Here is a 12,317-nt window from a genome sequence, read left to right on the forward strand (position 1 = left end):
GGAACCTCCAAACAGATTTCCAGAGAGTTTGTACTAGTTTGCAAAGCACCCCAAAATGGAGGTGTTCCTCTTTCTCCACATCCTCTCAAGCATCTGCTGTCACCTTAGTTTTTGATCTTAGTCATTCTGACTAGTGTGAGGTAGAGTCTCAGGGTTGTTTTGATTTGCATTTACAGGATGACTAAGGATGTTGAACATTGCTTTAGGTGGTTCTCAGACATTCAAAAATCCTCAGCTGTGAATTCTCTGTTTACCTCTGACCTACATTTTTAATAAGGGTATTTGGCTCTCTGGAGTCTAACTTCTTGAATTCTTTGTATATTTTGATTATTAGCCATCTATCAGGTGCAGGATTGGTGAAGATCTTTTTTTCAATGTGTTGGTTGCCGTTTTGTCCTAATGACAATGTCCTTTACCTTACTGTTTTTGCTGTTTTATGTGGTACCATTTGTCAATTCTTGATCTTAGAACATAAGCCATTAGTGTTCTGTTCAAGACATTTTCCCCAGTGCCCATGTGTTTGAGACTTTTCCCCACATTTTCTACTATTACTTTGAGAATATCTGGTTTGATGTGGATGTCGTTGATCCACTTGGACTTAAGCTTTGTCCACTGTGATAATAATAGATCGATTTGCATTCGTCTACATCATGACTACCAGTTGAACCAGCACAATTTTTTGAAAATGTTATGTTTTTTTCCATTGGGTGGTTTTGGCTCCTTTGTCAAAAATGAAATGATCATAGGGTTGTGGGTTCATTCCTGGGTCCTCAATTCTATTTCACTGGTCTGTCTGCCTGTCTCTATACCAATACCATACAGGTTATATGACTATTGCTCTGTAATACTGCTTGAGTTCTGGGATGTTGATTCCCTCAGAAGTTCTTTTATTGTTGAGGATAGTTTTAGCTATCCTGTGCTTTTTGTCATTCCAAATGAATTTGAAAATTGTTCTTTCTATCTCTATGAAGAATTGAATTTGAATTTTGATGGAGATTGCATTGAATCTGTAGATTGCTTTTTGGAAATGGATATTTTTCCTATATGAATCCTGCCAATCCATGAGCATGGGAGATTTTTCAATCATCTGAGATCTTCTCCAATTTCTTTCTTCAGAGACTTGAACATCTTATTACACAGATCTTTTACTTTCTTGGTTAACATCCCAAAAAGGTAATTTATATTAGTTGGACTATTGTGAAGGGTGTCCTTTCCCTAATTTCTTCCTCAGCCTGTTTATCTTTAGTGTAGAGGAAGGCTACTGGTGTGTTTGAGTTAATTTTATACCCAGCCAGTTTCCTGAAGTTGTTTAACAGGTTCAGTATTCTTCTGGTGGACCTTCTGAGGTCATTTAAATATACTATTATATCATCTGCAAGTAGTGATATTTTGACTTCTTCCTTTCCAATTTGTATCACTTTGACCTTCTTTTGTTGTCTGATTTCTCTGGCTAGCACTTTAACAACTATATTGAATAAGTGTTGAGAGAGTGGGCAGCCTTGTCTATACCCTGATTTTAGTGGGATTTCTTCATATTTCTCTCCATTTAGTTTAATGTTAGCTACTGGTTGCTGTATATGTCTTTTACTGTGTTTAGGTGTGGGCCTTGAATTCCTGTTCTTTCCAGGACTTTTATCATGAAGGTGTGTTGAATTTTGTCAAATGCTTTCTCAGCATCTAATGAAATGATCATGTGGTTTTTATCTTTCAGTTTGTTTATATAGTTGATTATATAGTTGATTACTTTGATCATTTTCCATATATTGAACCCTTCCTGCATACCTTGAATGAATCCTACTTGATCATGATGGATGATCATTTTGATGTGTTCTTGAATTTGGTTTGCAAGAATTTTATTTATCATTTTTGTGTTGATATTCATAAGGGAAATTGGTCTGAAGTTCTCTTTCTTTGTTGGGTCTTCGTGTTTTTTAGGTATAAGAGTAATTGTGGCTTCATTGTTGAGGCATGTTTTGTGGCCGATTATATGGGCAATTTTGGAGAAGGTACCATGAGGTGGTGAGAAGGTACATCCTTTTGTTTTAGGATGGAATGTTCTATAAATATCTGTTATGTTCTTTTGGTTCATAACTTCCTTTAGTCTTCATATGTTTATAAGATAGCACTTTATAATGTTTAATTTTTTTTATATAGACACGTTATAAGAAAGTACAGACAACATGACTTCCTGGAGTGTTGTTCTGCAGTTTTCTTACCTATTGGCAGAACCATAAATCTGGCAATGTAATATTATAAGAATATAATTCTTTCTTATATTCTATGATGATATATATCTTTTGCTGAAAACATAAAACATAGCAGCTAAAAACAAACTTCTAAAATGAAAAAACATTTATGGATATTTTTTGATAAACAGTTATGCCTTGATACAGTTTGTTTTCTTGGTCACTTTAGGTCAGTTGGAGCCAGTGACTTAATGCCTTGTAATACTCGTTTAAAGATTTCTGAAAAGTATCTTGTTCCTTCCCCCATGTGATGCTTTCATTGCTGTTCAATAAAAACAGCAAAGCTCTTTGTTAAGGACAGACAAATAGAGACAACAAAAAGGCACATACACAGATACAGAAGACAAACAGAGGGATACATTGACAAGACAGCCTTCAGGCAGGGAAATAATCAAACTCATGAAATAGACAGAATATGGAAGGCACAAGGAATATTTGAAATAGAAAATTCAAATATGGGCTCACTTTTAGTTAAATGACTCCAAGGGAAAAAGCATTCATTTCTTTCCTTAACTCAACTCAGATGCTTTATTAATCACTAATTCCTTTATTCCATTCACATATTCAAAATCTTTTAGCTGATGACATTGTTTGTTTGCTTGTTTGTTTTGCATAAACATAAGCTGGGACACAATAAAACTCACCAAAGTGAGAAACAATTAGCCCTGTCATTTGAAAGGTATGGGCTCAGAACCCTGAGCTTTCAGGACAAACCTTAGCTCTGGGTTTGTGTTTCTGAGCTCCCACCTTCTTGGGATCCTGTTTAATCTGTCATGATCATGAAAGCACAACTTAAACCCCAGATTACATTATCGAAATCTGGTCCTCATAATCATGAAAAATCTGTTTCTTAGACTCTGTAAAGAGACTATGGTAATTCTGTAGCATCTTTTTCCCAGCCTATGCAGGCATGTATGGGTGTACACAGAGAATTATAGAGAATAATCAGGAAGACATCTACAAATTGCTAAACAATGTAGTGTCTATGGTAGTTTAATTTTTATGTTTTTTTTTTTGTGAAAAATCTAGACAGTTTTCCAAAGCGTCTTCTCTAGTTTACACTCCCATAATTAACATATAAAAATGTCCCTTTCCTAACAATCATGTGAAAACTAATTCTAGTAATGGTCATTCTGATTGAGGTGAGATGAAATCTTAAAGAAGATATTGTCTCACCCGCGGATCCCGGCCCGCAGCAGCTCTCTGCTCCCAGACCCTGTGGGAAAGAGACCTCACCGCCTGGTCAGGTGGGCACTCCTGAGGTTGCAGAGTGGAAGAGACCACCAACACTGCCCACCCCTGCCCACATCCCTGGCCCAAGAGGAAACTGTATAAGGCCTCTGGGCTCCCGTGGGGGAGGGCCCAGGAGCGGCAGGACCCCTGCCTGAGACGCCGCCGGAACCTGAAGGAAACAGACCGGATAAACAGTTCTCTGCACCCAAATCCCATGGGAGGGAGAGCTAAACCTTCAGAGAGGCAGACAAGCCTGGGAAACCAGAAGAGACTGCTCTCTGTACATACATCTCGGACGCCAGAGGAAAACACCATAGGCCATCTGGAACCCTGGTGCACTGAAACTCCCGGAAGGGACGGCACAGGTCTTCCTGGTTGCTGCCGCCGCAGAGAGCCCATGGGCAGCACCCCACGAGCGAACTTGAGCCTCGGGACCACAGGTAAGACCAACTTTTCTGCTGCAAGAAAGCTGCCTGGTAAACTCAAGACACAGGCCCACAGGAACAGCTGAAGACCTGTAGAGACAAAAAACTACACGCCCGTAAGCAGAAAAATCTGTCCCAATAACTGACTGAAAGAGAGGAAAACAGGTTTACAACACTCCTGACACACAGGCTTATAGGACAGTCTAGCCAATGTCAGAAATAGCAGAACAAAGAAACACTAGAGATAATCTGATGGCAAGAGGCAAGCGCAGGAACCCAAGTAACAGAAACCAAGACTACATGGCATCATCGGAGCCCAATTCTCCCACCAAAACAAACATGGAATATCCAAACACACCAGAAAAGCAAGATCTAGTTTCAAAATCATATTTGATCATGATGCTGGAGGACTTCAAGAAAGACGTGAAGAACTCCCTTAGGGAAACACAGGAAAACATTAATAAACAAGTAGAAGCCTACAGAGAGGAATCGCAAAAATCCCTGAAAGAATTCCAGGAAAACACAATCAAACAGTTGAAGGAATTAAAAATGGAAATAGAAGCAATGAAGAAAGAACACATGGAAACAACCCTGGATATAGAACACCAAAAGAAGAGACAAGGAGCTGTAGATACAAGCATCACCAACAGAATACAAGAGATGGAAGAGAGAATCTCAGGAGCAGAAGACTCCATAGAAATCATTGACTCAACTGTCAAAGATAATGTAAAGTGGAAAAAGCTACTGGTCCAAAACATACAGGAAATCCAGGACTCAATGAGAAGATCAAACCTAAGGATAATAGGTATAGAAGAGAGTGAAGACTCCCAGCTCAAAGGAACAGTAAATATCTTCAACAAAATCATAGAAGAAAACTTCCCTAACCTAAAAAAAGAGATACCCATAGGCATACAAGAAGCCTACAGAACTCCAAATAGATTGGACCAGAAAAGAAACACCTCCCGTCACATAATAGTCAAAACACCAAACACACAAAATAAAGAAAGAATATTAAAAGCAGTAAGGGGAAAAGGTCAAGTAACATATAAAGGCAGACCTATCAGAATCACACCAGACTTCTCACCAGAAACTATGAAGGCCAGAAGATCCTGGACTGATGTCATACAGACCCTAAGAGAAAACAAATGCCAGCCCAGGTTACTGTATCCTGCAAAACTCTCAATAAACATAGATGGAGAAACTAAGATTACATGTCAAAACCAAATTTACACAATATCTTTCTACAAATCCAGCCCTACAAAGGATCATAAATGGTAAAGCCCAACATAAGGAGGCAAGCTATACCCTAGAAGAAGCAAGAAACTAATCGTCTTGGCAACAAAACAAAGAGAATGAAAGCACACACACATAACCTCACATCCAAATATGAATATAACGAGAAGCAATAATCACTACTCCTTAATATCTCTCAAGATCAATGGCCTCAACTCCTCAATAAAAAGACATAGATTAACAAACTGGATACGCAACGAGGACCCTGCATTCTGCTGCCTACAGGAAACACACCTCAGAGACAAAGACAGACACTACCTCAGAGTGAAAGGCTGGAAAACAACTTTCCAAGCAAATGGTCAGAAGAAGCAAGCTGGAGTAGCCATTCTAATATCAAATAAAATCAATTTCCAACTAAAAGTCATCAAAAAAGATAAGGAAGGACACTTCATATTCATCAAAGGAAAAATCCACCAAGATGAACTCTCAATCCTAAATATCTATGCCCCAAATACAAGGGCACCTACATACGTAAAAGAAACCTTACTAAAGCTCAAAACACACATTGCACCTCACACAATAATAGTGGGAGATTTCAACACTCCACTCTCAAAAATGGACAGATCATGGAAACAGAAATTAAACAGAGATGTAGACAGACTAAGAGAAGTCATGAGCCAAATGGACTTAACAGATATTTATTGAACATTCTATCCTAAAGCAAAAGGATATACCTTCTTCTCAGCTCCTCATGGTACTTTCTCCAAAATTGACAATATAATTGGTCAAAAACTGGCCTCAACAGGTACAGAAAGATAGAAATAATCCCATACGTGCTATCGGACCACCACGGCCTAAAACTGGTCTTCAATAACAATCAAGGAAGAATGCCCACATATACTTGGAAATTGAACAATGCTCTACTCAATGATAACCTGGTCAAGGAAGAAATAAAGAAAGAAATTAAAAACTTTTTAGAATTTAATGAAAATGAAGGTACAACATACCCAAACTTATGGGACACAATGAAAGCTGTGCTAAGAGGAAAACTCATAGCACTGAGTGCCTGCAGAAAGAAACAGGAAAGAGCATATGTCAGCAGCTTGACAGCACAGCTAAAAGCTCTGGAACAAAAAGAAGCAAATATACCCAGGAGGAGTAGAAGGCAGGAAATAATCAAACTCAGAGCGGAAATCAACCAAGTAGAAACAAAAAGGACCATAGAAAGAATCAACAGAACCAAAAGTTGGTTCTTTGAGAAAATCAACAAGATAGATAAACCCTTAGCCAGACTAATGAGAGGACACAGAGAGTGCGTCCAAATTAACAAAATCAGAAATGAAAAGGGAGACATAAGAACAGATTAGAGGAAATTCAAAAAATCATCAGATCTTACTATAAAAACCTATATTCAACAAAACTTGAAAATCTTCAGGATATGGACAATTTCCTAGACAGATACCAGGTACTGAAGTTAAATCAGGAACAGATAAACCAGTTAAACAACCCCATAACTCCTAAGGAAATAGAAGCAGTCATTAAAGGTCTCCCAACCAAAAAGTGCCCAGGTCCAGACGGGTTTAGTGCAGAATTCTATCAAACCTTCATAGAAGACCTCATACCAATATTATCCAAACTATTCCACAAAATTGAAACAGATGGATCACTACCGAATACCTTCTACGAAGCCACAATTACTCTTATACCTAAACCAAACAAAGACCCAACAAAGAAAGAGAACTTCAGACCAATTTCCCTTATGAATATCGACGCAAAAATACTCAACAAAATTCTGGCAAACCGAATCCAAGAGCACATCAAAACAATCATCCACCATGACCAAGCAGGCTTCATCCCAGGCATGCAGGGATGGTTAAATATACGGAAAACCATCAACGTGATCCATTATATAAACAAACTGAAAGAACAAAACCACATGATCATTTCATTAGACGCTGAGAAAGCATTTGACAAAATTCAACACCCCTTTATGATAAAAGTCCTGGAAAGAATAGGAATTCAAGGCCCATACCTGAACATAGTAAAAGCCATATACAGCAAACCAGTTGCTAACATTAAACTAAATGGAGAGAAACTTGAAGCAATCCCACTAAAATCAGGGTCTAGACAAGGCTGCCCACTCTCTCCCTACTTATTCAATATAGTTCTTGAAGATCTAGCCAGAGCAATGAGACAACAAAAGGAGATCAAGGGGATACAGATCGGAAAAGAAGAAGTCAAAATATCACTATTTGCAGATGATATGATAGTATATTTAAGTGATCCCAAAAGTTCCACCAGAGAACTACTAAAGCTGATAAACAACTTCAGCAAAGTGGCTGGGTATAAAATTAACTCAAATAAATCAGTAGCCTTCCTCTACACAAAAGAGAAACAAGCCGAGAAAGAAATTAGGGAAACGACACCTTTCATAATAGACCCAAATAATATAAAGTACCTCGGTGTGACTTTAACCAAGCAAGTAAAAGATCTGTACAATAAAACTTCAATACACTGAGGAAAGAAATTGAAGAAGACCTCAGAAGATGGAAAGATCTCCCATGCTCATGGATTGGCAGGATTAATATAGTAAAAATGGCCATTTTACCAAAAGCAATCTACAGATTCAATGCAATCCCCATCAAAATACCAATCCAATTCTTCAAAGAGTTAGACAGAACAATTTGCAAATTCATCTGGAATAACAAAAAACCCAGGAGAGCTAAAGCTATCCTCGACAATAAAAGGACTTCAGGGGGAATCACTATCCCTGAACTCAAGCAGTATTACAGAGCAATAGTGATAAAAACTGCATGGTATTGGTACAGAGGCAGACAGATGGAATAGAGCAGTGGAATAGAATTGAAGACCCAGAAATGAACCCACACACCTATGGTCACTTGATTTTTGACAAAGGAGCCAAAACCATCCAATGGAAAAAAGATAGCATTTTCAGCAAATGGTGCTGGTTCAACTGGAGGTCAACATGTAGAAGAATGCAGATCGATCCATGCTTATCACCCTGTACAAAGCTTAAGTCCAAGTGGATCAAGGACCTCCACATCAAACCAGACACACTCAAACTAATAGAAGAAAAACTAGGGAAGCATCTGGAACACATGGGCACTGGAAAAAATTTCCTGAACAAAACACCAATGGCTTACGTTCTAAGATCAAGAATCGACAAATGGGATCTCATAAAACTGCAAAGCTCTTGTAAGGCAAAGGACACTGTGGTTAGGACAAAACGGCAACCAACAGATTGGGAAAAGATCTTTACCAATCCTACAACAGATAGAGGCCTTATATCGAAAATATACAAAGAACTCAAGAAGTTAGACCGCAGGGAAACAAATAACCCTATTAAAAAATGGGGTTCAGAGCTAAACAAAGAATTCACAGCTGAGGAATGCCGAATGGCTGAGAAACACCTAAAGAAATGTTCAACATCTTTAGTCATAAGGGAAATGCAAATCAAAACAACCCTGAGATTTCACCTCACACCAGTGAGAATGGCTAAGATCAAAAACTCAGGGGACAACAGATGCTGGCGAGGATGTGGAGGAATAGGAACACTCCTCCATTGTTGTTGGGATTGCAAACTGGTACAACCATTCTGGAAATCATTCTGGAAGTTCCTCAGAAAATTGGACATTGAACTGCCTGAGGATCCAGCTACACCTCTCTTGGGCATATACTCAAAAGATGCCCCAACATATAAAAAAGAAACGTGCTTCACTATGTTCATTGCAGCCTTATTTATAATAGCCAGAAGCTGGAAAGAACCCAGATGCCCTTCAACAGAGGAATGGATACAGAAAATGTGGTACATCTACACAATGGAATATTACTCAGCTATCAAAAACAACGACTTTATGAAATTCGTAGGCAAATGTTTGGAACTGGAAAACATCATCCTGAGTGAGCTAACCCAATCACAGAAAGACATACATTGTATGCACTCATTGATAAGTGGCTATCTGTCCAAATGCTTGAATTACCCTAGATGCCTAGAACAAATGAAACTCAAGACGGATGATCAAAATGTGAATGCTTCACTCCTTCTTTAAAAGGGGAACAAGAATACCCTTGGCAGGGAAGAGAGAGGCAAAGATTAAAACAGAGACTGAAGGAACACCCATTCAGAGTCTGCCCCCCATGTGGCCCATACATATACAGCCACCCAATTAGACAAGATGGATGAAGCAAAGAAGTGCAGACCGACAGAAGCCGGATGTAGATCGCTCCTGAGAGACACAGCCAGAATACAGCAAATACAGAGGCGAATGCCAGCAGCAAACCACTGAACTGGGAATAGGACCCCCGTTGAAGGAATCAGAGAAAGAACTGGAAGAGCTTGAAGGGGCTCGAGACCCCATATGTACAACAATGCCAAGCAACCAGAGCTTCCAGGGACTAAGCCACTAACTAAAGACTATACATGGACTGACCCTGGACTCTGACCTCATAGGTAGCAATGAATTTCCTAGTAAGAGCACCAGTGGAAGGGGAAGCCCTGGGTCCTGCTAAGACTGAACCCCCAGTTAACTAGACTGGTGGGGGGAGGGCGGCAATGGGGGGAGGGTTGGGAGGGGAACACCCATAAGGAAGGGGAGGGCGGGAGGGGGATGTTTGCCTGGAAACCGAGAAAGGGAATAACACTCGCAATGTACATAAGAAATACTCAAGTTAATAAAATAAAAAAAAAAGAAGATATTGTCTGCATCTCCCTAACAGAATTTATACTGGACTTTTTGTCAACAGTGACCCGAGAAATACCCAAGCTAACTGCAGAGCCCATTCAGTAGACATGAGTCTACAAACGCATCTGTCACCTAATGAGGTTAAGGACGTCTAGTAATACGTTCGAGACTCTAAAAGAAATGGGTAAATGCCCTGATTCATACCACATACCAAAATTGCGCCAATATACAACAAATGGATAATTAACAGCAAAACATTAAATCAGCAATAAATGCACACTCATTAAAAAAATCTGAATGATTAATAATTCATCACAGAATTCTGTCAACCCTCAGAAAATAACTGATACCGAAGCTACTTAAAATATTCCTGGATGTAAAAATGAAGCAAGGCTTCCAGACTCTTTATATAGATAATATTATCTGATCACATGTCAGATAAAAACATTAAAAATGAAATTATAGACTTATCATTATTATCAATTATTGCTATTTGTCATTTCACATGGAATAACTCTGGTAGTGCACACTGTAATTCTTTACTCACTACAATTCTGGTCCATACTTCCAACTAACCTTTCCTCTCCCTTTCTCTCACTTTCATATTCATTTCTATTCATTTTGTTTTGTGACCCATCGTGATTAATCAGGATCATCAGTGAGACTGTAGCTTTGGAACTACGTGTTGAAAGCTGGTTGTCTCAGCAGGTGAGACACAACTAAGCACAGAAATTCGCCATCCCCTCAAATCTACTTATAGCTACAGTTAGTGTGAGGGTCCTTTGTCCCTCTCCCCTTCTGAGACTGATTGTGGCTAGGGCTGGTCTTGAATGAGTTCAGTTCAGGAAGTACAGTTACTGTGAGTTACTGATTACAATAGTTGTATGGAATCTGGAGAATGGCATGTCATGCCCATCTGACCTTTTCTTCTTACTGCTTTCTCCCTCCTCTTCCTTAATATTCCCAGCGCTATAGATGGCATAGTGTACCTGATTTGTTTATTACTGTGCTCATATACATTGTTTATTTTCCCCATCTTTGTCAGCCCCACCTTTCTGCATTACCAATGAATTTCATAAAGAATTTTTGTCCTTTAAATAAAAACATGTTTAGCATCGTTGCAGAAGAGTAATTTTTTTTAATTAGCAAAAGGACAATTTCCCCATCTAGTGGTGACAATTGTATGACTCAGAATGAACTCAGCACTAGGCTGCTAATATGCTGCTTGACAAACTGAGACACCTATTTTATTTCAAAATCCTACGTTCTTCAAATGTCTTCCCCAAGTCAGTATTGCTAAGATTGTGTTTCAAGACTAACTGGTAGTAGTGAATGTCTGTGTGAGAAGACTATAAATGACTCTTTAGTGTCACTTCATTTACATAGTGGTGGAAATGATTATCCAGGGTGAGTTACTGTGTCTAAAATTTAGAATATTTCATATAGAACCTTCAGCTGGAATTTCATTTTTACGTTTAAGGAGTTCTATTTACATATAGCATTTAATTTAAATTCATTCATCATTTTCTTTGACTGAGCTGTCCAGCTCCTCTATCTTGACTTCCAGTCTGATATTTTGTGCCCCACTTAATCTCTCTGAGTTATTATTATTTGGCTTACATTCTTATGTTTTTCATTTGAGCTTGTTTTTGTTTTATTTTGTTTTGTGTTTTTTTCCCATGTTCTGCATTGTCTTCTTTCAGATATTGGCTTTTTTTTTCTTGCCTGTGAATAATTTTTTTCCTTTTTTGAGTTTATTAACATACTTTACAAGCTTTGACCTTCTTGAACATGACTTTGGTTTTTCAGTTCTCTATATTGAATATTTAAACTTCTTTCCTTAGGGGATACAGATATGATTAGTGCTTAGAGGCAATGATGGTCAATCTTTGTTTTACTTTGTTGGGGAGTAGTCTGAGCGTCAGAAGTGTGTGTGTGTGTGTGTGTGTGTGTGTGTGTGTGTGTGTGTGTGTGTGTGTGTGTGTGTGTGTGTTTAGTCCAGGGGCCTGGTATTCCAAGGTGGGAAGTTAGAAGGAATAACTTATATCTCAAGGGATCAGAACCCAGGTTGGGGGTCAGATACCAGGTGGATCATCCTATTTGATCAAGAGTCAGTGCAGAACAAAGAGCAAGTCCAGGTCAGCCTGGCAGCTGGAGCTGTGTGGCAGGCTGCCCAACACCGAGTGGGAGGAGCTGCTCCTAATAGGTGGACACCCCTGCCTGATCAGAAGACTTTACAGGGTTAATAAAACCAAAACCAGCTGGAAAGTATTGGAAGCTAATTACATTTAAAAAAGCCTATAGTAAGTGGGTTTAAAGGAATCACATAACAGGAAGTGGTCTATGTTGGGTGGGTACTGGAGGAGCCTCTCTAAGAAAGCAAGCTTGAGAGACAGGAAATTCCACCTTTCCCTGGAGGACTCAGGGAGCTGCGTGGTCTGTAAGGGGGGGTTGAAGACCCTGGGCTTTAATTGGGG

Source organism: Rattus norvegicus, chromosome 1, assembly GCF_021556685.1.
Source record: "Rattus norvegicus strain SHRSP/BbbUtx chromosome 1, alternate assembly SHRSP_T2T, whole genome shotgun sequence".
NCBI lineage: Eukaryota > Metazoa > Chordata > Mammalia > Rodentia > Muridae > Rattus > Rattus norvegicus.